The sequence below is a fragment of the Mycteria americana genome, chromosome 16, assembly GCF_035582795.1.
Source record: "Mycteria americana isolate JAX WOST 10 ecotype Jacksonville Zoo and Gardens chromosome 16, USCA_MyAme_1.0, whole genome shotgun sequence".
Lineage (NCBI taxonomy): Eukaryota > Metazoa > Chordata > Aves > Ciconiiformes > Ciconiidae > Mycteria > Mycteria americana.
The window spans coordinates 4955838-4979101 of NC_134380.1; the positions used below are offsets into that span (position 1 = coordinate 4955838).

The window sequence follows — 23264 nt, forward strand, 5'->3', positions numbered from 1 at the left end:
CCTGTGATGTGGTTCCTGATGATCCATTGAGAGCTTATTCAGTAGCAGGTACTAATTTGGGTGCCCCACCTCTCCCAGCAAATGTAACCATCTGCCTTCCTGGCCTCCATCATATGTACGTGGGCACCGTGCTCGATGCTGAGTGCTGGTCTTGGTCTATGTATACGTAATGCTGCATAGGGTGGAGTGGTGATGGTGAGACCTGAGTGCAGGCGCTGGGTGCTCTGTTCCCCACTCAACTCCAAACTCCTGGTGTGATCATGGTGCAGGTCTGCCCCTAAACGTCTCTCAAATATTGGTGCTTCTATATATATACTGAAATCTCTCAGGGGGAGTTACAGCCACCGAAATTGGAATTAGGTGCCTAAATACTTCGTAGGATGTATGTCTTGGCTCTTCTGTGTCTCTGAACACAGCACTGGCCCATCACCCTGATGCTGGAAGAGCATCAAAACCTAAGATGTGCCCTGTCATGGGGAGTGGGATGACAGGAGTAGCTGGGGTGAGGGAGGAAGGGACTGGGTGCTGCGCTGGGGGCCTCAGAGCTCTGGTGGAGTTAAGTGACCTTATTAATCTTTAGAGAGCCTCAGGGCCTGTCTTGGTCTTGGGGTGGTGCTGGATGAAGGTGCTCAGCGTGAGTGTTTTGGACCTGGGGTAGAAGCTTGCATTGCACGTCCAACACCATTGTGGCTGCACCCAAAACTCAGCTGTCCTTCAGCAGAGTTTGGCTTGCCACAGCTTGCCCAAGTTGTCCTGGGAGCCGGGAGCATGCAGAGGCCAGGCTAGGCATGTCCCCTCGCCATGTGTGCGTGGGCAGGGGCAGAAACACCAGAGCCTTTTCCAGGAGAGGACCGTATCTCTCCTCAACAGCTTGTACGCAGATTGTGGGCCATCACACGCTTGTTCCCTTGGCCTGCTGCTTTTTAGCACCTCTGGGTATAAAAGGAGGGACTTGGAAATATTAGCATGGCTTCTTTCATGTCGTGATGGAGCCTGTCGCAGGCAGACCTCATGTTACAGCTTAGCACGGACGACTTGGTAGCTAATTTGCTGTAGACACCTTCTGTAGTCAGTAGGAAGAGAGGTGTTTCTCCAAACAGCAGGTTAAGACATCTCTGATCCAGCTCTGCCACCCCACCTTTCCTCTCTCTCTCTCCAGCAGTTAGGCAGCTTGAATCCATCCTGCCCCTCTTCCAAACTCCTCCTTGGGTTGCAGGATGTCCTGTGAGATTACCGAGTGCTTGAATGAGGGGCTTTCTTAGCTTGGCGGAGGCTGAACAGACCCCAGAGGGCTCCCGTGCTGGGGGAAGAGCCCGTTGCCAAGTCGTAGGAGGAATTCCCACGTTCCCGTTCCTTCCCGCTGGCTGCCAAATGCTCGTCCTGTCTGCAAAGCTGATGTGTTTTGTGTTGGATTTAACCTTTGCTCAAAGAATGGAGTAACAGAGGTCTTTTACTTTTGGTTTCTGGGTGTAAATTCACAATCCAGCGATGGTTTTGTATGCACAACATGATTCTGTGGTGGGAAAAGCTGGAGGAGAGACAGAGAGAGACTTCACTTGGGTGAAGTCCTTTATAGCAGGGACTTTCCAGGAGTCTGCAGAGAGATTACCCTTCCTTCCTACTCTAACGAGCCCCCAAACCAGGTTTTAGGTGTCAGCCAGACCTTACCATTTCAGTAGAAACAAAAAGGCAGCCCCGTGGGACGTGGGATTTCTCACGCCCGCAGCCGCTGCAGGTCCTGCCTGGACACACATGCACACACACGTTCCTGCGCTTTCCCTGCCGGCAGCAAGCGTGTCCGACTCCAGCAGCAGAGAGCGATGGAGTTTCAGGGAGGGGAAATGCTCTTTTTCGTTGCTTCTTTTCATGCCTATGACAGAAGGCACAGGTAGCACTATTTTTTTCTGCCCTGGATCCTCTTTTTATTCTCTACTTTATCTCCTGTGGTATGAGCCCTGGTGACACTGGTGCTAGTGATTGCCACCAGTCGCTTAATCAGCAGCACCCAGCACTGTCAAAGTGGTGTGTGAACCACAGCCTGGCCACCTCATGTGTGGTTAAGTATTAAGTACAGGGATGCCCTGGTTTGGGGAACCTGAGAATGACCCAAACTTCAACTCCAAGCTCCCAGACCCAGGCAAAGAAGAAGAGAGAAAAACCAGCAGGTCCTGGGACTGCCTGAATTCATTTTCTGAGGACATCAGCTATGGCCCACGTGTGGAATCAGCAGGAAGGGTGCAGAGAAAAGAGGTCACGGAAATACCATGGTGAGGTTTCTAAGCCTCTTGTAGTTCTGCCATGCTGAAGGTGCCCCAGCAAATTCCCTCCTCATTTGGACCTCGGTATTTGCCAGTTCAGCCCCTCTGTGCTCGCAGAGCCATGGTTGCTGGGTGCGAAGCTGCAGAGAGACTACTTTGGCACAAATGCTGCTCCGAGGCCGCTCGGCACAGCCAGGTGCTCACCCTCCTCGAGCAAGCGTTGAGTTGCATCACACTGAAGAAGGACAGGCCACTGGTCTCAGCTTCGCTTGCCGTGAGCAGATGCACCCTGTTACGTTGGACCCAGCAAATGGCCAGGAGAAGTCACGCTGATTGAGGTCTGGTGTAGGCAGTGTGTGGCCCCCAAAAAGTTGGAACGACCCCGTCTCCAACACGATAGGATTTGGTTCTAATTAAATGGACACCCATGTAGGTGACCCTGGGGCACTCCTCCCAGCGGGCAGCCCGCAGGGGTGGGGAGAAGCTGCTGATGGAGTGAGGCGCTTGGTTGGGGTGGTTTGCTGTGGGCTTGCAGTGGGACCCTGGGGAAGCAGCATGGAGAGGTCAAACCTTATGAGTGTTTCCTGTTACGGTACCAGCAATTCCCTCCTGGAGCTGAAGCTCCGGGGGAGCAGCAGAGGTGGGGCAAAACTGAAGTCTTTTTTGCTGTGAACACATAGAAATCAGAGGCTTGTGACCTACTGAAGAACAGGAATTGGAGTTAATTGCCCCCCAAATAACAAGCTGTTGATTTTAAGAAGTGTAGCCCATGGCATTGCAACCAGCTCAGGGGTTATGACCGGTGCCATAACCCCATGGGCATTTTTTTTTGTGTGTATCTGTGTAAATCTCTGCTCTCTCATTAGTGCCTGCCCTCAGCACTCCCTGAAAATTGCCCAAAAATTCCATCTTGGTGCAATTTAGGATACGCTCCAGCCTGCCCAGAGAACATCTGGTATCTGTGCATTGGGTGATATTAATCACAGCATGAATGCGGCCAAGTGTTAAATGGCAGAGCCCTCCCACCTCCCCCCTGCAAATGAAGGTTGTTTCAGTGTTCCAGCAATAAAATTAACCTAGCAGCCCAGGCAGGCGGTGATCTGGCAGGAACAACTGCTGTGTGGGATGAAGGGATGAAGAACGCTCTTAAATGGGCCAAGAAACCATGTGGTCCTATGACTTTTTGAAATCCCTGCGGTGTTTGAAGCTATTTTCTAGTCCTCCTCATCTTCTGAATCCACGGCCGTTACTGCTGCATCTGCAACTGCTCCCTCTCCCCTGGTATTTTGTGCTGAGGCTGTTGTTGTTTTGGGTGTAAATGCTGCTCCCTGTTTCCAGGAAGGTAAACACCCCTCCCTTGCCCTGCTTTGCTGTAGAGATATCAAAGTGCTTTGCAAAGGGGGAGAGATGTTGTTTCTGTTTTGCAGATGGAGGAACGGAGCTGCAGAGGCTGCTGAGAAATGCATGTGAATCTGCTCACTTGGAGGGTGCTTGTGTTTTTGCTCCAGGACACTTAGTGGCTTCCTTTAATGTTGGGCAACGAGCAGACAGGACTGCCACAGGGAGTATTTTTATTCCCCTTTTCCTCGGGTGACCACGCGCCAGACAGTGGGCAAACCCCCATCAGCACCATGCTATTCACCTTGCCCCCAAAGGAGAGCCTGGCTCAGATTTGCCCCAAGTTACCCAGTTTGTGGCCGAGTTTAAAAAACAAAGCCAACAAAAAAAAGACAGAAAAAATCAAAACTATGTCTTGAATGCAGTCAGTGCCTTAACCACCGAGGCTGCCGCGCTTTCAAGGGAGGCAGCCCCAGCACTGCTGCATGGGAGGGACGGGGCGGGGGGATAACTCGTGTGGTGCTTTTGAAGTTAGAGGCTTTTACCCGCGTTACCCGGGGAGAAACTCGAGTGCTTTTCATGTCTGGTGGTGAGGGAGGCAGAGAGCCAGGAGGGATTTGCTTTGCGAGACCTTTACAAAGGGAGTTGAGCAAAACTTTTCAGAAGTTGGGGGGAGACTTGCTGGGGCGGCAGCTGAAATAGGTGCTGAAGCATCCTTGGCTCTTGCAGACATCAGGCAGCGTGCATCGTCCTCCTCGTAATCCTTAGCTGAGTAAGTCTCTCTGCCTGAGCTCTTCCCAGCCTCAGGGAATAAAAAGCTGTGGCAAGGGCTGTGCTGGGGTCTCCACAGCCGTACCAGAGGGGAGTTGTGGAGCAGACAAGCTCCCTGGGCTCCCTGGGGTGTCAGCTCCCAGCGGGCTGGGACCCTGCTGCAGGCAGGCTGGGACCCTGCTGCAGGCGGGCTGCCCTCGCCCAGCTCCCGCAGCCCTGCAGTGAAAAGGGACCCTGGTTGCCAGACAAGGGTGAGAGTGCTGCCTGTGAAAGGGTCCATACGGAATTTGGGAGCGCTGCCCAGCCGGATGGGCCAGGTGTGGTTGCATCTGTGCAGGCAGGAGGAAGGGGCTGCTGCAGCCTCGCCTGCCTGGCAAACGTGGCTGTATCAGCTTTGGTGGCCGCATTGGAGATGCTCTTGCATTACTTCCCCTGGGAAACACACTTCTGTAGCATCCTGGGCAGTATATCTGGTGACATAAGGGAGGGCTGACAGCCTGTAGTCATCTCTCTCCTCGGTTTCTGCTCTGGAAGTTGGTTGTGAAGTGATGGGCAAGGAACCTCCTGTTGTTGGATAGCCCCTTGTCCTGATGAGCACTGGGGAAAACCCATCTCCTGAGCATCCTTGTGACACTCATGGGTGGTGCAGGGCACCAGGCCAACAAGGCGGCAGGGGAATCCTCCTCTCCCCGGCCCTTTCCTGTAGCTCTCAGTGCCCACATGGGAACTGCTTCCCAAAAGCAGCCTCCTGCTCTTCCCTCCTCTCAGCCATCCTGCCCCAGCACACACGCAGCAACCCCCAAACCTGAGCCGCAGCCTGTACCCAGGGTATGTGTCCCCGCCTGCACAGGGGGATGCACTGTGGGGTGCGCTGGAGGCACCCACAGCCCTGGGGACACCCCCAACTCCCCCCAGACAAGGCAGGGGGATGAGGATGCCCAGCTGCCTGCCAGGGGAGGTCTGATCCCTTCCAGGGGGTGAGGTGTTAGGGTTCTTGCCCCCGGGACCCCCGGCCCTGCAGCGGGGGGGGGGGGGGGGTGCCGGCCGTTCGCTGTCCCCAGCAGCGCCGCGGGTGCCCACGCGTGGAACAGCCCACGAGGAGCGGGACTCTCCTCCCCCCGCCCCGAGAGCGTCTCCCCCGGCTTTTCTCTTTAATTGGCTCTTTTGAACCAGCCCGGTCCAACCCCCTCCCTTCCCCCTCCGGCCCCGGCCCCGCGCGGGAGCTGCTGCCGCCCGGGTGAGTGCGCGGGGACGGGGCCGGGGGCTCCGGGGCTGGGGGTCCCCGGGGGGCGCAGGGGCCGGCCCGCAGGCAGCGGGGCTGCGGTGCCCTGCCAGCCCGCGGCGGGAGGAGGAGAAGCGGCGGCCGGGCGGGCTGGGGCTGGGGCTGGGGCTCCGGGGGAGGCGGGCTCTCCGCCGCGCCGGGGGCGGCAGCCGGGTCACGCCGCGCTCCGGTCTCGCGTGGGTGTGCTGTGTGCGGACACCGCCGTCCCTGCCCGCAGTTTTGTTCCGTGCTGTGTCGCAGCATTGTAGCTATGCAAACTGTCCTAGCTGAGAAGCTTGCCTTTTTTTTTTTCCCCTTCTTTCTTCTCCCCCCCTCCCCCTTTTTTTTTAATTTTAGTGGTACATTGTCGTTCTTCTCTCGCCAGTCGTGACGGCTGTTTGTGCAGTGCTTGTGGACGACGGGGAACACGTATGTTTAAGTGACACAGTGGGAATCCTCTGGACTTGCTAAGTGCACGTTTTTTTCTTGCATGCCTTCGTCCGGCAGAGGCAGGGTGCTGGGCACGGGCAGCCCAGGCCGTGTGCGGTGTGTGCCCACAGGAATCGCTCTTTACCCCCTGTATCCCGATGACCTGCTGTCACCTGGCACCTTTCCACCCCTCGGAGGCAGCCAGGGGCAGTGGGTTCCGCTCCTGCCTGCGCTGGGACCGGCTGGTCCTGCCTGCAGGCAGCTTCTGCACGGGAAAGGCTTCACGCCAGTGGATTTCAGACCGGGCTTTTTATATCCATTCCTGGTGTGACCACGCTTCATTCAGGGAAGAAGCATCTGGGATGGATCTGGGCTGATGTATTTGGGGCCAAGACTATCTCTGGCTCTGTGAGGGCAGATCGGGGCCAGGGGAGCAGCTGGGCTCCAATGGGGCTGATATTGCTGCCCCGTGCCGCAGCTTTCAGCATACACTGAGCTGTTTATATAGGGTTTCTCGGAGATTTCACGGTTTAGGGCCAGAGGGCACTGACAGAGCATTGTGTCTGCCCTTCCGTAAATTGTAGGTCACTCCATCTCGCCCCCAAAACCCTCTTTGGAGCCACGGACATCCAGTCCTCTGTGAGCTGAGCAGCTGTGTGCCCTGCACGGTGCGCTGGGCTCACTCCCACTGCTTTCAAGGGTGAACTTGCGTGAACACACAGACCAGAGGAGCGCAGGAACATCCTACTATTGTGCCAGGCAAGTTTTGGGTTAAATATCCCTTCTGTTAAGCAAGTTGTTTAATTTTATTGAATTCCCGCTGCCATGGATGGTGGGTGTGGCAGATGGAGCAGACCGGTGGTGCAGCTCTGGGGTGGGAAGAGATTTTACGCTGCTGTTGGAGATGTGCTGGCTGAGGGTCCTGGGTTCCCTGGTGCTAGTGACCGTTGGTTGGTTTGACTGAATTCTCCTGTGAGATAGGTGGGCCTGGGACGGGTGATGGGAGATTTGCATGTGCAGGCAACGCTCGATTGAGCTTTGGTTTTGAGATGAGTGGTGGCTCAGGCACCACCCTGTAAAAAAAAAAAGCAAGAATTGCAATTAGATGTGAACCCCTAAGTGCTATTGCCCCATCCAGGTGTGATTCCAGATTGTGGGATACAGCATCCAGGAGGAGTACAGCTGTCCAGGGTGTGTACCCTGCTGTAAGGGCATCCTGAGTGCAGATAAGGACATGTTGGGATAGCAAAAATATGTTCAGAGCATTTGGAGGACTGTGATAGCCCTGGGAGCTGTGACCCCTTCCATGCTTTTGTAATTGCAGTCGGTGATTTTCCATGTTGAGAGCAGAATACCAGTGTGTCTGTGGGGCTCGTGGCTAGCTTGATGGTGGTGTATTGAATGTGTTTGACCTTACAGCCATTAAGCACGTATATTCTCACTAGTATACTCTAGCCATAGCTCGAGGTATGCAGATGCGGCGGGGTCTAATGGCTTGGTGGCTAATAACGCGGCAGCGGCGGTTCCTGGATGCCTCTCCATGGGGAATCCAGACTTCCTCTCTCCGAGCACGGTGGAATTTTTATAGCCTGTGGTTTTAAACGCTGTGATTTCCGTATGGCCGTGACGTTGTATCCAGCCCTGTTGAAGCTATGCTGGGGCTGGGTGAAACCCACGCTGGAGAAGTTGATCCTTGGGTAACGTATCTGAGCTTTGCTCCGGTATGCAGGAAAGGCTGGGCTGGGAAAGGGAAGGACAGCTTTCCTGGGGTTACGCCTGCTGGGTGCTGTGACTTTATGTCTGAATACAACTATATTTCATTTATCTCTCAGATTTGGTAGGTGCTTTGTGGAGAAGTATATGGTAAAGTTAGCTCGTTCATTAAAAAATAATAACAAAAACTGGACTGAAAGCGTTCATCTTGCAAATACAGCTCAGTGGCATCCTAGGAGTGCCTGCCCAAAAATCCCGTGGGGAGTGGGCATGTGGCATTTCAAGGTAACCGGAGGGCTTGGGGCCGGGGAGGTGGGAAGGAGCCGTGGCAGAGGGGCCAGGCTGGCAAACCCCATTTACCGCAGGGGCGTAGCTGTTGGGGATGCTCTGTAATGTGGGGAGGGACGCAGCACCGTGGGATGTGTGCCCAGGTGTCGGCTGGAAGATGAAGGCAAAGGCGGTTTGTCCGCATCCATAGTGGGTATGAGCACCGTCTGCTTCCCAGCAGCATCCCTGGCTTTGTTCCCTGGGGTCCCTATCCTTGTGGGGAAGAGGCAGAGCTCTGCCGTTAACACCCTAAAGCTCTCTGGCTCATGCTGGCTCACCCTCATCATCCCGAGACGTGGTCCTCAAAACGTCAGGCAGTGTCGGGATGCTCGTGGGTCCCTTTCTGTGCACCCCCATTGCTATCAGTGATTGCTACGGTGGGGTGTAGCCGAGCATCACCTGGTGGGAATTGGGCAGGGGTGCTTTCTCCAGTCCCTGATAAATCACATGAGAACTGATGCTGAGGTCTGGCTGCTCTGGGGGTGCTTTGGGGCCATCAGACCTTGCTAGGCTAAGACGTCCACGTCCCCCTGTGTCCTGCTGCAGGGACTCTGCCTGGGTCCATCTGCCTCCACCCGGCTCTCCCTTCTCACAAACTTGTGGAAAAGTGATTTCTCTTCCCATTTTCTGGTCCCCTCCCAAACTGGGTTAACACTTGCCACGGATGCAAAACTGCTGGAGGGGCCTGGTCAAGCGGGGCTGTAAAAGCCACATTTTCTTTGGGAATCGGATTAAGGCCCCTTCTTCTGCGCTGGGCGGATGCGGGTGACATGAAGTCTCTCTTTGTCCTGGACAGTGTTTCTGGCCCAGCTGCAGTGGGTTAACCCTTTCTCATCCCACACAGTCCTGGTGATGAATGGCCCTTTGCTAAGCAACGAGGACCTTTTCCTCGGGCAGCCGTGGGTGGAAGTGCAGGCTGTGTCCTCTCCCTGCGCAGCTGGGGGCTGAAGTGGCAAAGCCTTGATGCCTGGGTAGGGGACTGTGTTGGCACGTGTGTGGGACAGGGACCTGCCCTAACGCTGCTTTCTGCTGCCTTTCTTTGATGTTTTTTATCTCTCTCTATTCCCTCAGATAAACTGGTGGAAGGGGAGATGCGCCCCAGTCCTGCACTGGGACCAGAGCCCTCTCTGTGCTGGGGCAGCCCCAGGCTGCCTGGATGGGACAGGGAGGGGACAGAAGTCACAGCAAGCGCAGAGGCCAGGCCAGCTGGTGAGAGCGGGAGAGCTGCTTGTGTGATCCTTGGAGAGCAATTACCATGTCAGTGGTGCTCCCTGGGGCACCGGTGCCCACCCGGGGGCTGGTGCCCAGCCAGACGCTGGCACTGGGCTGGGGACAGGAGCATCGTTTTGTCAGGAGAGCTGGAGGACTTAATTACCAGCCAGCAGCAGGGCGATTGCAGACAGAAAGCGCCCGTATGGCTCCAGGGAAGCCCTCGGCTCCCTTGCCCAGGGTCCAAGGAGGCGGCTTGGGTTGGTACTTGGTGCTTGGCTCTAATCTGCCATGGCCGAGCAGAAATGAAGGTGATCTCATGGCCGTGCCCTGGGCCCTGGTGGCTGTCAGCATCTCATGCCACACACCCAGGGCTTGGGTCCATTTCACCTTTTTTCTCCACTGTGCCGCATTGCTGCATCACCTTGGATTCATCCACATTGCTCTCAGTCTCAGCTTGGCTTATTTATTTATGCAAAAGCCAAATGGCAGCAGGGACCATCCCTTTCTGGTGGCCTGGCAGAGCAGGCAGGGGCACGCAGCACTGGCTCCCTGCAGCGCAGATTCTGTGCTGTTATCGAGGCAGCTCCTGATAAGAGCAGAGCAGGGATTTCCCAGCAGGGGGGTCCTGGACCACGTCAGCGTGGCACCAGGAGGAGCTCACCAGGCCTCCTGGCAGCGGTGGGCTTGCAGACCACAAGTCTGAATTCTCTCCATGCCCCTCTGCTCTGCTGAGTGTTAGGACGTGATCGCTCCAAGGCTGATGGAAGGGTGCTGCCATCTCCCAGATCTGACCCCAGGAACAGATGGGGACCGAGCGGGACTCGCTCACAGCACCAGGAGCTGCAGGGAAGCAACGCATTTCCCTCCCACCCGTCGTCCTCTCCCCCCCCCCATCCTCCTGACCTTTCCCCATCAAAATACAAAGCACTATTATTCGTAGAAAAGCACCTCGATCAGAAGAGACAGCTGGCGCTGCAAGCAGCTTGCTGGGGATGGGTTGCTATTAATTAAGCTGCAGGAGACAGCCCGGCAGCTTGGCAGCTTGAATGGAGTTTTCCTTCTTTTCAAGGTTAGGGTGCCCTAAATTCTTTCTTCTTTACCTCCAAAGGGAATTTATAGGTTTAAAAGGGGAAGCACACAAAGGATGGAGAAAGGCCCTTTATGCACAGCTTGCACAGACGCTTATCCATCACACTGCTGGCGATAAGCGTGTATGTGCAGAAGGTCTGCAGGACCCTTAGGATACCCCAGCACCCACTTTGCAGCTTGGTTTGTACCAGGTGGATGCTGTGATGCCCAGGGATGTCACTGCCTGGGCAGCACTGGAGCATCCCCTTGCCATTGCCTGGGCATCTCCCCATCTAGAGAGGAGATGCTGCTGTGGAGTGAAATAGAGTTTAAACTACTTGAGCAAGTTTGCTTGAGCTGTGGAGTGACCCAGGTGGCCGAAGTTTTCACTCCATATCATTCCCCCTTGCAAAGGTGATTTATTTTCACCAAACTCATCCTTTGCCGCTGCTGCTGAGTCCGCTTTGACCATGCTGCTGGTGGTGAGAGAAACAGAGGGCAGCGGTGGAGGAGCTCTGGACCCCTGCGAGGTGCCCCTTGGTGTGCGAGACCCACGGAGGGTCTGTCTGCACACCCCCACCCCCCACCCCCTCTCAGGGCAGGGTATGGGGGTTTGGTGGAGCGGGGCTCTGGGATGCTGGCGGGGTGATGTACAGAGGATTTTGCTTTACCCTTTTGAGGGTAATTTGTCCTTTGTGATAGTCTGGCTGGGGGTGTCTGGGGAGTAGATCGTGCCCTTGAGGAGGAGGGATGAGGATTGCTCCTGAAGAAAAAGCAGCAGCTGAAGGAGTGAAGGGTGTTTCCTCCGGCAGGGCTGAGCTGTGCTATCTGCAGAGCTCTCCTGGTGACTCTCAAGCCGCAGCGTCTCAGTGCCAAGGCAGACTGGTCCCCGCTGAGCAAAACCTGTGCTCTGAGCTGCGGTGTGGGGGGAGTTGCCTGGAAGACGCTGCGTGCACTTCGTGTCTGTCTGAACCAGAACATCAGTGGCTAAACCCCTGCAAGGGGGGGATGTTGGGAGGAATGTTTTTTTTTCTTGCTTTTTCCAAATATTCGTGACCCTGGAGTGGCTTCCTAGCAAAGCCCATTCCCTTCTGGAAAATGATGGATTACTAAAGTACAGCGGGAAGCCTCCTGCTTTCCCTGCTCGAGGGAGCAGACACCGCAGATCCCCTGCAGAAGAAATGTGCTGGAGGAAGGGACGCTGCTGCAGGAGCACTGCTGGGATGCGACACCGGGAAGTGAGGCACGGCCTCCCTCGGGAGTGGGATGTGATGCTGGGAAGCAAGGCACGGCCTCCCCGGGGAGCGGCTGACTCATGCCAAGGACACGGTGACAGCTGCATGCGCTGGCCGATGGCAACATGTGAAACAATTTCTTCCTTCCTTCCCTCCTGGAGAATGGGAGCAGGCTGGAGGTGTCTGGCTGGAGGAGCCCCTGGTTTTTGGTGTAGTGGGAGCAGGAACGGTCCTGGTGCTGTGTGTAACACAGGTTCAACAAAATGGCTGTGGTTCAATTATGCTGGCAGGCTCTGCTACCTGCTCCTGGCCAAGGCATGGAGGGGGTTGACGGTGGTCACTCCCTGTGCTGGCTCAGGACATCCCTGCTTGTGTGATGGAGCCTGCAGGACCTTGAGATGCTCCTGGCAGTGCTTGTACCCCATGTGGTACTTGCTGCTCTACTGCTGCCTCTGTCAAGGGAGATTTAAGCCACCAAATAACTCCTTTTATGGAGGAACTGGAGTGATACCTGCAGAGATGTCTCTCTGACATGGGCTGCTCAGAGAAGCTGCTCAATGCCAAAAGCTAGGTGCTTGAAAGAAAAAAATCAGCATCATCTATAGACTTGGGAGTCCAGTACAGCCAGAAGGGAGGAAATACCGTTGTTCTGTAGGTCTTACCATTACAGACCTTCTGGAGAGTTACCCTGCAGGTTCAGAAGGGACCATGGTGGCTACCTGCCAGAGCCCTTTCTGGGTGGTAACATCTGCAAACCTGCAGCCAGGCTCTTGGAAAAGTGTTGGGGTTGGTTTTAGATGTTCCTGGTAATGAGGGATCCTTTCTGCTCCTGCTGGAAGTGATGGTGTCTCTTTCAGTGTTAAAAACTTAAACTTTGTTCTTCTGGTCTGCAAGCTCACATCCTTTTCTTGGTCATGTTGCCTTCCACTGAGCTTGCTGGTGCTTTACCAAGGTCTCTGGATGTGCTTTTCCTTCTGCTATTGATCTGAGATTATAAATATAGCTGGCAGGATTTCTAGCTATCCATCGAAGTCATTGGGGACTTGCAGGTGGTCAGCATTGCTGCACTATTAAAACAATAAAAATTATTTACTAAGCCCTAACGCTGCACTTTTAACTGGGGATTGGTGCGATGCAGTACAAATTAGAAATGTCCCTTCAGCATTCCTGCGAGAAAAGACGTCCTGCTCGTGCTTCCCACATTCAAGGGATTTGATGTTTTCTTAGAGTAGGGCAGCTTGGGGTGAAACGTTTTTGTTGGCAGCCCTGCAGGTCTTCCTCTCAGGCTGGCTAGTCCTGGTTAAGCTGTCTTCATTGGCAGATCTCAGTTATTCCTCAAAGCTGTGGTTGGAGCTGGAGTACGTGCTGGCCAAAGGCAGAGCATTGCCTGGCATAGGGGAGAGCCGCGGCGCTGCTGGGGTGCAGCAGGGCTGGCGTGGCCTGGGGCCAGCCCCGCTGCCAGACAGTTTTTTGGTGCAAGGTAAAAGATGGTGGTTGGGATTTTCCCCAAAGCTCAGGTACTATGGAAATCATCACTGGTGGTCTGCTCCTCCCGCTGCCTCCCAACCTTTCCTGAGCATCAGTGCTGGACCACCTGTGGACCACCTTCTCCACTGAGCCCTACCAGCCCTGCGCTAACGCAGGGGCTCGTCCCCACTGCCCTGTGCAGAGTGGCTGTGACATAGGGACCTGCTTTCACCTGCAAAGATGTCAGATAAAGTAGTACAGATAGGACTGCACAAGGCAGGCAGGAACCTTATTATTCTGGATTAGTTGTAAGCCCAAGAACTGGATCTGTAGCTAGTTTAAATCCCTTGGTACAGCTTGTAACAGCAAGAGGGCCTCGCTAGAATTGCTCCTAACTCTGATTATTATTTTTTTAAAGAGAAGAACAATGACTTTGTGATTCTAAAACTCTGAATGGGGGATTTGGATCCACTTCTTGGCTCTGTTGTAAGTTTTCTGCCTGACCCTGGGCAAGTCACTTAATCCTTCTCCTGTTCATCTGCAGTGTAGGGGTAAGGCTGCTTCTTTCCTCCGCTGGTCCGTCTGCCTGTTTGCGGAGCAAGCTCTTGCAGCCAGAAATGAGCAGTGGGAGAACAAGTACGGCAGGGCCCTGCTCTCGTTGCAGGAATAGAGAGATGCTCCTGTAATAACAAATCCCAGAGGTGGCTGTTTGTCACTCTGCGAGTGCCGCCTCTGTGCAAACAGCCCCAAAGCCACCCAAGAGTCTTCATGAGGACAAGCACAGTTAGCAAAGCCCAATGTACTTATTTGCTTTGAGGCTAAGGATGTCACTTTATTGTCCTCCTGAGCTGCTTGCTCCCCCACCTCGGATTGTTTCTGGGAAGGATGAGATATGAGCTGAAACAAAATATTTTCTACAAATGAATCTGAAAAACAACTTGCACACAGTGTGAGCTCCCATCCTGCTTCAAATGTCTTTGCAGAGCTTCAGTGACCAAGGGGGGAACTTTTCTGTTTTGTTTTTTTTTTTTTCCCCTCACGGGCAAGACCAAAACATGTTTATGGTTTCAACGTGGAAAAATAACACTGAGGAGTGAGGCATTGGCTTACGTGGCTGAGCACCCTGTGGTCACCCCTCTGCTACTGGTCTTGGTTTGGGCAAGTGAACCCTGTGCTGGATGCTTGACACCCGCAGTGTTACAGATGTGGTTAATTTAATGGCAGGGACATGAAGAGTGGGTTGCATTTGCAAAGCCCACGTACACCTGAGATCCCTCCCTTATTCCCCATGCAGGCACAGCACCTGAGCGAGCACGGCAGTGCTTTGCAGAGCCAGGCCAAGCTGCTTTCTGGCTCTGCTCCTGCCTTTTTCCAGCTAACACAAGGCTGGAGTGACTTGCAAACAGACCCAGCTGCTACTCGGGCAAGCCCAGTTTGGCATCTAGCGTTGGATTTTCCTGGAGATTAGGCAGATTAAAACACTAATGCCCATTGATAGGGGTTAAAGCTTTATTAAGTCATAAAAAGTGGTGTAATCCAGCAGAAAGCTACGCACAGCTGCAGCTTAAGCAGATTGAGACTGGGTTTCCTGCCTGGGTGCTGGGGTGGAGTTTTCTCAGAAATTGGTATTTGTGGCACTTGCTGAAGTGGGGGGACACAAGTCTTGCCCCCTTGAGCACCCGTTGTTTCCAGGGCAGCCCACTCCAGCCTTGCCGGGCATCGTGGGAAGGGGATGCTGCCAGCCCGGCGCGTGGCAGCTGCGCTGGGTGGAGGAAGAGCCGCTGCTGCTGGTGGTCCGGAAGGGGAGAAGGAAGGTGACAGCCACGCGAGAGCCCTGGCTGGCAGGGCAGGGCGGGCTGTGGTGCCGCTGGCACGGGCAGCAGCGTTTGCCTCTGGCGCAGGAGTTTGATAGCGGCCGGTGATGCTGATAGCAGGTCAAAAAGGATGGACAAGTACTAGCTCCTGGCTTGTGGCTGTCCAGGGGCTGTGCATGGGAAATGGAGTCCTTTGGGTACTGAAGACTGCAAATGTGCAAATCTGTCTTAACCCTTTCGTCGCCTGTAGGCCTTTCTCTGGGAATGCAGATCTTCTGAGAACTGCAAGGAGCTGAGGGAAAAAATATTCTAAGACCACAGGATAGGTCAAAGTAACATGTCGGAACCGGGGGTCCAAAAGAGGCAGGTTGGCTTTGCGTCATGGCTGTGAAGGGAGGGAGAGCTCCTTCTGCTCCTGGCCGTGCAGCCTGGGCCGTGCAGGCATTGCTGAGCGCTCTGCCTGCTGCCCAGGGCTTCCCGCCGTCACCGCCAAACAGCACCGAGGGGGCTTCGACCCACAGGAGGACTGGCCGGGGCCTCGTGCTGCCGGTGGGAGCAGCGCCGGGTGGTGCAGCCCACTTTCTGGCCCCATGCACATCACTGCTTCCCTTCTGCGGCTGGGGCCCTTCTTTCTGCTGGTGGGAGAGAGGTGGTGGTGAAGCTCTGGTAATCAAGATATAAAGCAGGAAGGGCTTGTAGAGACAGATAATATCTTTATTCAGCTTAACTGACATGATGATTTTAAAAAGCAGCCAGGCCGGTGGGTGTAGGCTGCCATCTCTTCCCCGGCAGATGCGAGATGTGGCCCAGGGGTCTTCAAACAGCTGCAGAGCACAGTGAGCCCACGGTCAGCGGCATTAACACCCACCGGAGACTGGTTTCGGTCTCTGCTGGGAGAATTTCAGGATGCTTGAAAGCAAAAGGCAAGTTTCAGCCCGGAGCACTGAGTGCCAAAAGGGCTGTGCTCAGCGCTGGGGACGGGGACGTGCCCCTGTCCCTTCGTCCCTGGAGCAGTGGGATGGACCGCGGGTCTGCTCGGGATGGGACTGCGCTGGGGCTGCTGAGTTTGTCCCAGCCTCGCTCTTTCCCCGTGGAAGTCCCCAGGACCGACCCCCCCCGGGCCTGAGAGTGACCGCGGGTGGATGGAGGGGGTGGGCCGTGCTGCTGCACATCTCCCCCAAACCCTTCCCCCTCTTAACCTCTACGAGCCCCCCCCGGCCCGGGACAGGCTGGTAGCGGCTGGGGGATGGAAACCGCCCCGGGGAGAAACAAACTTCCCGGGAAGAGCTCTGCTCCATCCCCCCGGGCCGGGCTGGAGGGGGAGGAGGGCAGTGGGGGAGGAGGAGGCAGGGTGATGGGGGAGGAGGAGGAGGAAGGACGAAGGACGATGGGGGAGGAGGCGGAGGGCAGCGCGGGAGGAGGCGGGGAGCCGCCGGCTGCCGGAGCCGCCGCCGCCGCGGGTGAGTCGCCGGTGCCCGGGGGCGGGGGCTCCGCGGAGGCGGGGGGCAGCGGAGAGGGGGGCTGGTGGGGGGGAAGTGCTTTTTTGGGGGTGAATTATTCTGGGAGAGGGCCTGAGAGCGCGGGGGGGGGGGGGGGTCCCCGCCGGTTCACACGGAGGGCCCCGGACACGGGCACCCGGGCGCAGTGGGGGGTGCCGGGGCAGCGGCGGCCGGGGGGGCTCGTCCCGCGGCCCCCGCCCGGCCCCTCTCGCCCCTGCGCCCCACAAGAGGGGCCGTTGTTCGGCGGCCGCCTGGCCGCGATGCCGGCATTGTCCGGGGATGAATAGCGGCTGTGTCCGGGGGGGCACCTCCCGCGGGGTCCCGGCGGCCCCGCCCGCGCTGCTGCTGCTGCCCCCCGTAAACGGGCTCTCGGGCCGTCTGGGGCGCAGTTGCCCTTCTTAAAAAAAAAAAAAAAAACAACAAAAAAGAAACAAAAACCCCTCCTACCCCTCAAAAACAAAACAAAAAAGAAAAAAGCACCCCCAAAAACCCCCAACAACAATACAAAAATTAAAAAAAAGAAGCTAAACTAAAAACCCCAGGATGCAAATCCTTCCTTGAGCACTGGTTACTCCCGTACCTCGGGGTGCTGGCAGCCCTGGTGCCGCTGGCTTGCTTTTTTTTTTCTTGCCGTAGCTGCAGAAGTCGGTAGCTCCGTCAGGCACGGGAGGTCAGCCCGCGGTTTGAAGCCCGGCGGCTCTGGGCAGACGCAGCCGTGCCAGGTGCCCATGCCGAGGTGCCCGTGCAGGGCCTGCAGCGGGACACATCCCTCCTGCAACGCTTTTGGGCAAGCTGAGTTTGCGGAGTGCTGCCTGCCTCTTTGTTTTCAAAGCAGAGAGTACTGCAGAGAAGCAGGGACAGGGGTGAGAGGTGGTTTCTCTTGCCCGCTGGCTGGGAAGGGTCTCCACGTCCTTCCTGTGCTGAACACTCAGCGTGGACAGGGGGTAGGAGGGGGTCCCATCCCCAGACCCACCAGGGAATCAGCTTTGTGTGAGTTCTTGGACCCCCTGGGCATGGGCACCCTGAGCCTGTCTGTGGTGAGCAAGGGCTGCACTGGCTGCTGGCATTTTGCTGCGTGGGACTGGTTGATGGAGTAGCTTTTGCTGGCATTGGTGTGCAGGAGAGTTCCCCTGCGACGGGGTTGTCCCCAGCGAGGCAGGGCTGGTCTCGGGGTCAGCTCTCACTCCACCTCCGGGGGAAGCTGCTTATGGAGGGAGACCATTGAGGCTGTATGGCCAGAGACCTCCGTGTGCCTGAGGCTCGGGGCTTGGTTTGCAAGACTGGAGCAGGCAAGACTTGGGATTGTTTATGGTCGTCTTCTTCCATTTAAACTTATCTGGGCTAACAGAAGGAGAACAGCGTAACAACTCCTTGCAGGTCTCTGTAAGTGGTTTAGAGTTGCAGCCTCATGTGGCTGGAGAAATGAGGATGTACGACTGTCGGCCGCACTGTGAGGTCTGGCACGCGTCTGAGCTGGGGAAGGGTGGTGGTTGGCCTCACGCTGTACCTGGGGCACGCCGAGGCGGCGTGGGGGCTTGTGGCTGAGCTCGCAGGCAGCAGTTTATGAGCACTTGAGGTTGTGTCTAGGCGGAGCTGGCACTACGGTTTGACCTCTGGGACGAGCTTGCTGCATCCCAGCCCAGAAATGCCTGCGCCTGGACCCTGCGGCAGCCAGAGGGTTAAGCCGGGAAGGGAAGCAGTGATGGGGAGCCCTGGAGCATCCATCTCTTGTAAATGAAAGAGCGAGCAAGGGGTGAGCTGCAGAGGACCATTTCCGGAGTGGGGAGGGGGAAGCACGCAGTGAGCGAGGACGGAAGCGCAGTGAGCGAGGACGGAAGCGCACCAGTGAGCGAGGACGAGCAGGGACAGCTCGACCTGCGCAGCTGCGCACGGTGTGTGCCCGTGGCTCGTGCCTGTGGTTCAGTGCTGTGGCCCTGCCTGGTCACCTACCAAAGCGCTTGCTCCAGAGGAGGAATCACTACCTCCTTTTTTGATCTCTGAAAATGGATTTAGCCCCCTGGGTGAGTAAAGGCTTCAAGCCTGGAGCATCTTGCATGCTCAGGAGGCACCTGGCCACCTCTCTGATAGCTCCAGGGTGGATTTGGTCTAACAAAGTGTAGTTAAGCATCCTTTGCTATTTCTAGATCGTGTCTGTTGGCACCCGGGTGGAAATGCAAGCCGAGAAGGAAATGTAACCGGTTGGTAGGTGGGCCTGGGCTGGTGGCCAGCCTGAAACCATAGCCTGGTGCCCAGGGATGCAAGGGACAGGCTCCAGCTCAGGCCTGGCTGTGCCAGCTGGGTGCAGATGATTGCAATTGAATAACAGAAAAGTCCCTTAGTTACAGTTTGGTGCTGCAGGGTCTGCGGTGGTGGCTCTGCGTGCCAGGCTGAGCACTCCTCCAGGGTGCTGGCTGCCCCCCCAGTTTTGGACCAAGCCGTGCCTCGCATTCCCTGGTACCCACGCGTCCCTGTGGGACCAGCACGGACCTGCTGCGTTCAGCACCGGGGGATCCCACAGTGGCTCTGACTGGGCAGCTGAAGAAAGCAGCAGTGCCTGGGTCACGCTGGGTTTGCATCCAGCTCTGGCTTTGCTGCCTCCCTCCCTCCCAACTCCTCCTGTCCCCTCGGAAGGGAAAGCTGTGGCTTTGCCACCTCCTCCATGGGTTGGATCTGTTTTCATAGCTTGTGGTCACCAGCTCAGTGCGCAAAGGGGAGAGGCTCCGGAGGCTGTGTGTGTTGCAGTCCTACTGGCCGGCTGTAGTTAACCAGGAACTATAAATTCCCTTTTTGGTTCTAAAAATGTCACTGTAACACCCTAACAGGCACAATTTTATAAGATTGCTGCTCCCAAAAATTGAAAGGTTAGTTGGTCTGTGCTGCTCCTTCGAAAACATCTGTGGATGCTCAGCTGCCTGGGAAGCAGTTGTTTTTTCATACCCCGATATACCGGTGTTCGCTGCTGTGAATCTTCTCTCTGTGTTTGCGTGAACCTGCCCAACAAATCTGGAAGCCTGTGGTGTTTCCAGTCTCCGCTCTGTGGAGGGAAGGGCAGTTATCCCCACCACAGCATCCTGGTTTTCTGGGTGCTTGTAGCTCTGCAGAACCAGCTGCAGAATCACCAAAAAGTGCTAAATGCTTGGTGCTCCCTGCATCTGAGGGATGTTTCTTTTTTGGTTTGATTTACCCAGCAAGTGTTAGCATTTCTCCAATGATTGCGTGTGCATCCATATAGGTGGGCGGCAGTGGCAGAGGTGCAGCCTCCTGGCCTCTCTCTGGCGGCTCCGTGCAGCTACTGAGCACCAGGTCCATGACCAGCCCCGCTCCAGGATCAGCTCTGCCCTCCCGGATCACCGGCATCCCGCTCCCTGTGCGTCGCTGGAGCAGAGCATAGAGTTGCTGGGTCCAGCCGGGAGCTGGGGTACACGAGATGTTCCCGGTTCGGACTCTGCAAGAGTTATTTAAAACCTTTGTGTGTCTGCAGTGGAAGCACCAGTCTCTTACAGATCCGTTTCCCAAATCCTCGATGAGGACTACCAGCCCCAGGGTTCGGGGTTTCGGGCGAGCCCGTGGGCCTGTGTTTGCATCCCCCTGCCTGCAGCCGACCTGGGTCATTGCAGCCGCGTGGCATCAGTGCAGCATTTCTAAGCCCTCCGTTTGCTGGCAGCCCCTTGCCAGCAGTGTTTCGCAAAGGCCATCCCACAGCCGCCCGCGCACAGCGTCCAGCTGGCTGGAGGAGCGAGGGGCTCCCCGGGGGCTCCCTGGGGCTCCCCTCCTCGCAGGGTGCCTTTCATCTGTTGCTTCACAGATGTTGAGTTTGGCTCATGTCTGACATGCATCAATTACAGCGCAACAGCCCGGAGTCTTTGGCAAAATCAACTTTGGAGCAGCTGTCCTGAGTCAGCCTGGCGCCCGGGCTGGAGCCGTGGGTCTGTTCCCGCTCGGTGCAGCACTGCCCTGATGGTCTTGACATCTCCCGTGCCTGCGTGGAGAGGGTTTTCCTGGCAGAGGAGGTCTAAATATGGCACAAGCACGTGTTCCCACGTGCTTCATGTTTATCCGGGAACACGCTAGTTGGAGGGAGCTGCAGGCTCTGAGCTCTCTGTCCCCATCAGCAAAGCGAGCAGCCTGCACACTTCCCCAGCCTCCCTCCCTGCGGGAGGGACAAGCAGCCGTGTTACAGTGGCACTGGTGGAGCAATGGTGCATGAGGTCTGATCCTGCTCCTGCCAGGGACTTAGTGGCAATCGGGAATTTCTGACAGTATTGGGTGTTTATTAATCCATCCCTCCTTGCAGCGCTCTGGAAGGGTCAGCTTGGCGACGCTGGCACTGAGAGCACCACAGGTTTGGCACCGTCCCCACAGAGAGCACAACGGGTCAAACAAGTACAGGAGCTGCCCATGGCATGTCCCAGGCAGCCACTGCTTCTGCTCCAATTTATTTCTAGGATCTTTCTATTTTAGACAAGTGTCTGCCGGGAGTGCTCCCTGCCACCCGGCATAGTATCCCTGTGTGCCCGTGCCACGGAGTGCTCCTGCGGCTCGGCCGCATCCTGGCTCTGCTGGCACAAACCCCTTGGGGCCAAGTAGGATGCTGGAGTCCTTGCTGAGAAAAGACCAGCTCAGTGCTGGGAAGCTAAAAAGAAAAGCAAAGGTCTGGGTTGCGGCATTTCCCTTGGGAGTCTGCTGGTGCCACTGGGGCATTTGTGTCTTTGCATCCCTGATGTCCTGCAGACACTTCTAGTTGCAATATATTCATTTTTATTTTATATTTTCCTAAACAGGAGCCAGGTGCTAGAAGAAAATGTCCTTTAAATCACTTTTTCCCCACAGGCGAGCCGAAGCAGCGTGGGCCGCTCTGCCGGCTGTGCTGCTCGAGTGCATCCTGGGTGGCAGCGCGCCTGCGTGCTCCACGGTGACAAACAGCCGCCTGCCATCGCCCCACGCTTCCTGTGGCTTTTGTCTTGCTGGGGGCTGGGGAGTCTCGAGCCCTCCTGGTTGCACCAAAGGCAATGTGGCGAGGCAGCGCATAGCATCTGCTCCTTGGGCCGAGGACAGGTTTGCCTGCATGTCCCCCTGCCCAGGGAGGAGGGGGTCAGCCCCTTCCGCACGATGCCGGCTGCTCGTTAGCAGAGCTTGATAGACAAGCAGTAGCCAGAAGGTGCTGGAGGTGCTCCTGGCCTTTATTGCAAGCAGAGGGTTGCTTTCTGCTCCATTTGTTTAATTTCTTAATTTCTCTGTGCGTGCTGCTGGACCTAATCTGCACCAATTTTCCAGGCTGCCGTCCCATCCCACAGGGCCAGCGTGCTTTGGGCTCTCTCCCGCACATGCAGGCGGTGCCTGCAGGAGTTAAAACCATTGCATAACCCAGTGCTGCTGCCAGTGGCAGCATATTTTCCACGTGATTTAGTCTTTTTTTTTTTGTCTTTTTTTTTTTTTCTGGTGGTATGTAGGGATTTTTTCCACTTTTGGCCTTGCTGTTTTGGAATGGGGCTAATTTGGGATCTGCGTCGAGACCTTGGGCACGCTGGGCCGGTTGGCTTTGCAAGGAGCAGTGCGGCAGCGCGTTGCCAGCTGTGCAAGAGCCTGAATCCACGTGTGCCCGGTGCAAAGCCAGGGAGGAGCATGGTGCTACCGCACGTGTCAGCTACGTGTTTGCTCTCTAGCAGCTCTGTGAGTAACGCTGGTCTGCACAGTCCGGGCCTGAGGGTTGGAAAAAAGGGTTCAGAGTGACCCAGTGGTCTCTGGGATCAGTTCTGGGTTTGGTTTTTATTAGTTTTATATATTTTTTCTGCTTTGCCTATATTTGAGCACGTGGAAGCGCACTGTGCTCGCAGGAAGTGAGCGTTTCCGCCTTGCAGACCCTGTCAGGCTCCGGTCTGATGCTGCTGCCATGGCTCCTGCCCGTCACCAGAGGAGAAGGGATGATGAGCTTGTGTTTGGAGGAGCCCCTTTGGACCAGCCACGTTCCTACAGACAAATCCCTTCGGAGGGAGGGAGAGAAAACCAGGCAGCACCTCATCAAAGGCCAGAAATAACAGTGGGGTGAGGCAGAGGAGCTGAGATCTGTATTCCTGTTTGAAGGAATGAGGATGAGGACTTTGCAATGAGTCCTTTGTAAATAATAATAATAATTTTTAAAATGAATAATAATCAAATAAATAATAAATAAGCTTTGCAAAAGGCTTAACAAAAATAAAATGCTTGCCTAGGCTGGTGGCTGCAGGGGCCCGGGCATCAAGCAGCAGCAGCCCAGGGTGGGGAGGTCTCTCAGAAATTGTTTTCCTAAAACCTGCCTCTCTGTGCCTGTGTTAGAGGAGCTTGCCCTGCGCGGCTGATACCACCAGGAGCTTGCAAGGACCGGGGCTGAGCTTGTGCATGCTCTGCCTTCAGGATATTTGCTGTGCTGGCAGCAGCAGCGCGGAGCAGCTGGGGCAGGGTGGGAGCAGATTGCATTGCCCAGTAGTGCATCGAGGGCAGATTGTCCTTCCCGGCAGCAGATGCTCCTGGCTGGTGCCTGAGGGAGTGGGGGTGTTTCCCTGATTTTTGTTATGAAGGTGTTAAATGAGGCAGTAGGTGTACATTTGCTTTTCCTGAAGCACTTCGCTAACCTGGAGATGTCTTGCAGGGGAGGCAGGTGCCCTGTCTCTGTGGGAAGTTGAAGGGTTTGGGTTCCTCGGTCGGATATCAGCAGAATTAGAGCAGGATCGTGAAAGCTTTGTGACTGCGTGGGTGTTGTCTGGCACGACCTGTTTTGATGCAAATGCATTGGTTTTTGGTTTTTTGGCGAGAAGCGAGCTGGGGCCAGCAGCCTCCGTGCCGCGTCAGCTGGAGCTCAAGGAGGGCACGTGTCAGTAGATGCCGAGGACGTTTCT

General features: G+C 55.8%; 1 protein-coding gene across 6 annotated transcripts in view; it reads left to right on the forward strand.

Annotated features, from left to right (window-relative positions):
• Positions 1-23264, forward strand: part of SEPTIN9 (septin 9) — a 147465-nt gene that overhangs the window by 102892 nt on the left and 21309 nt on the right. The gene's annotated exons all lie outside the window — the stretch shown is intronic.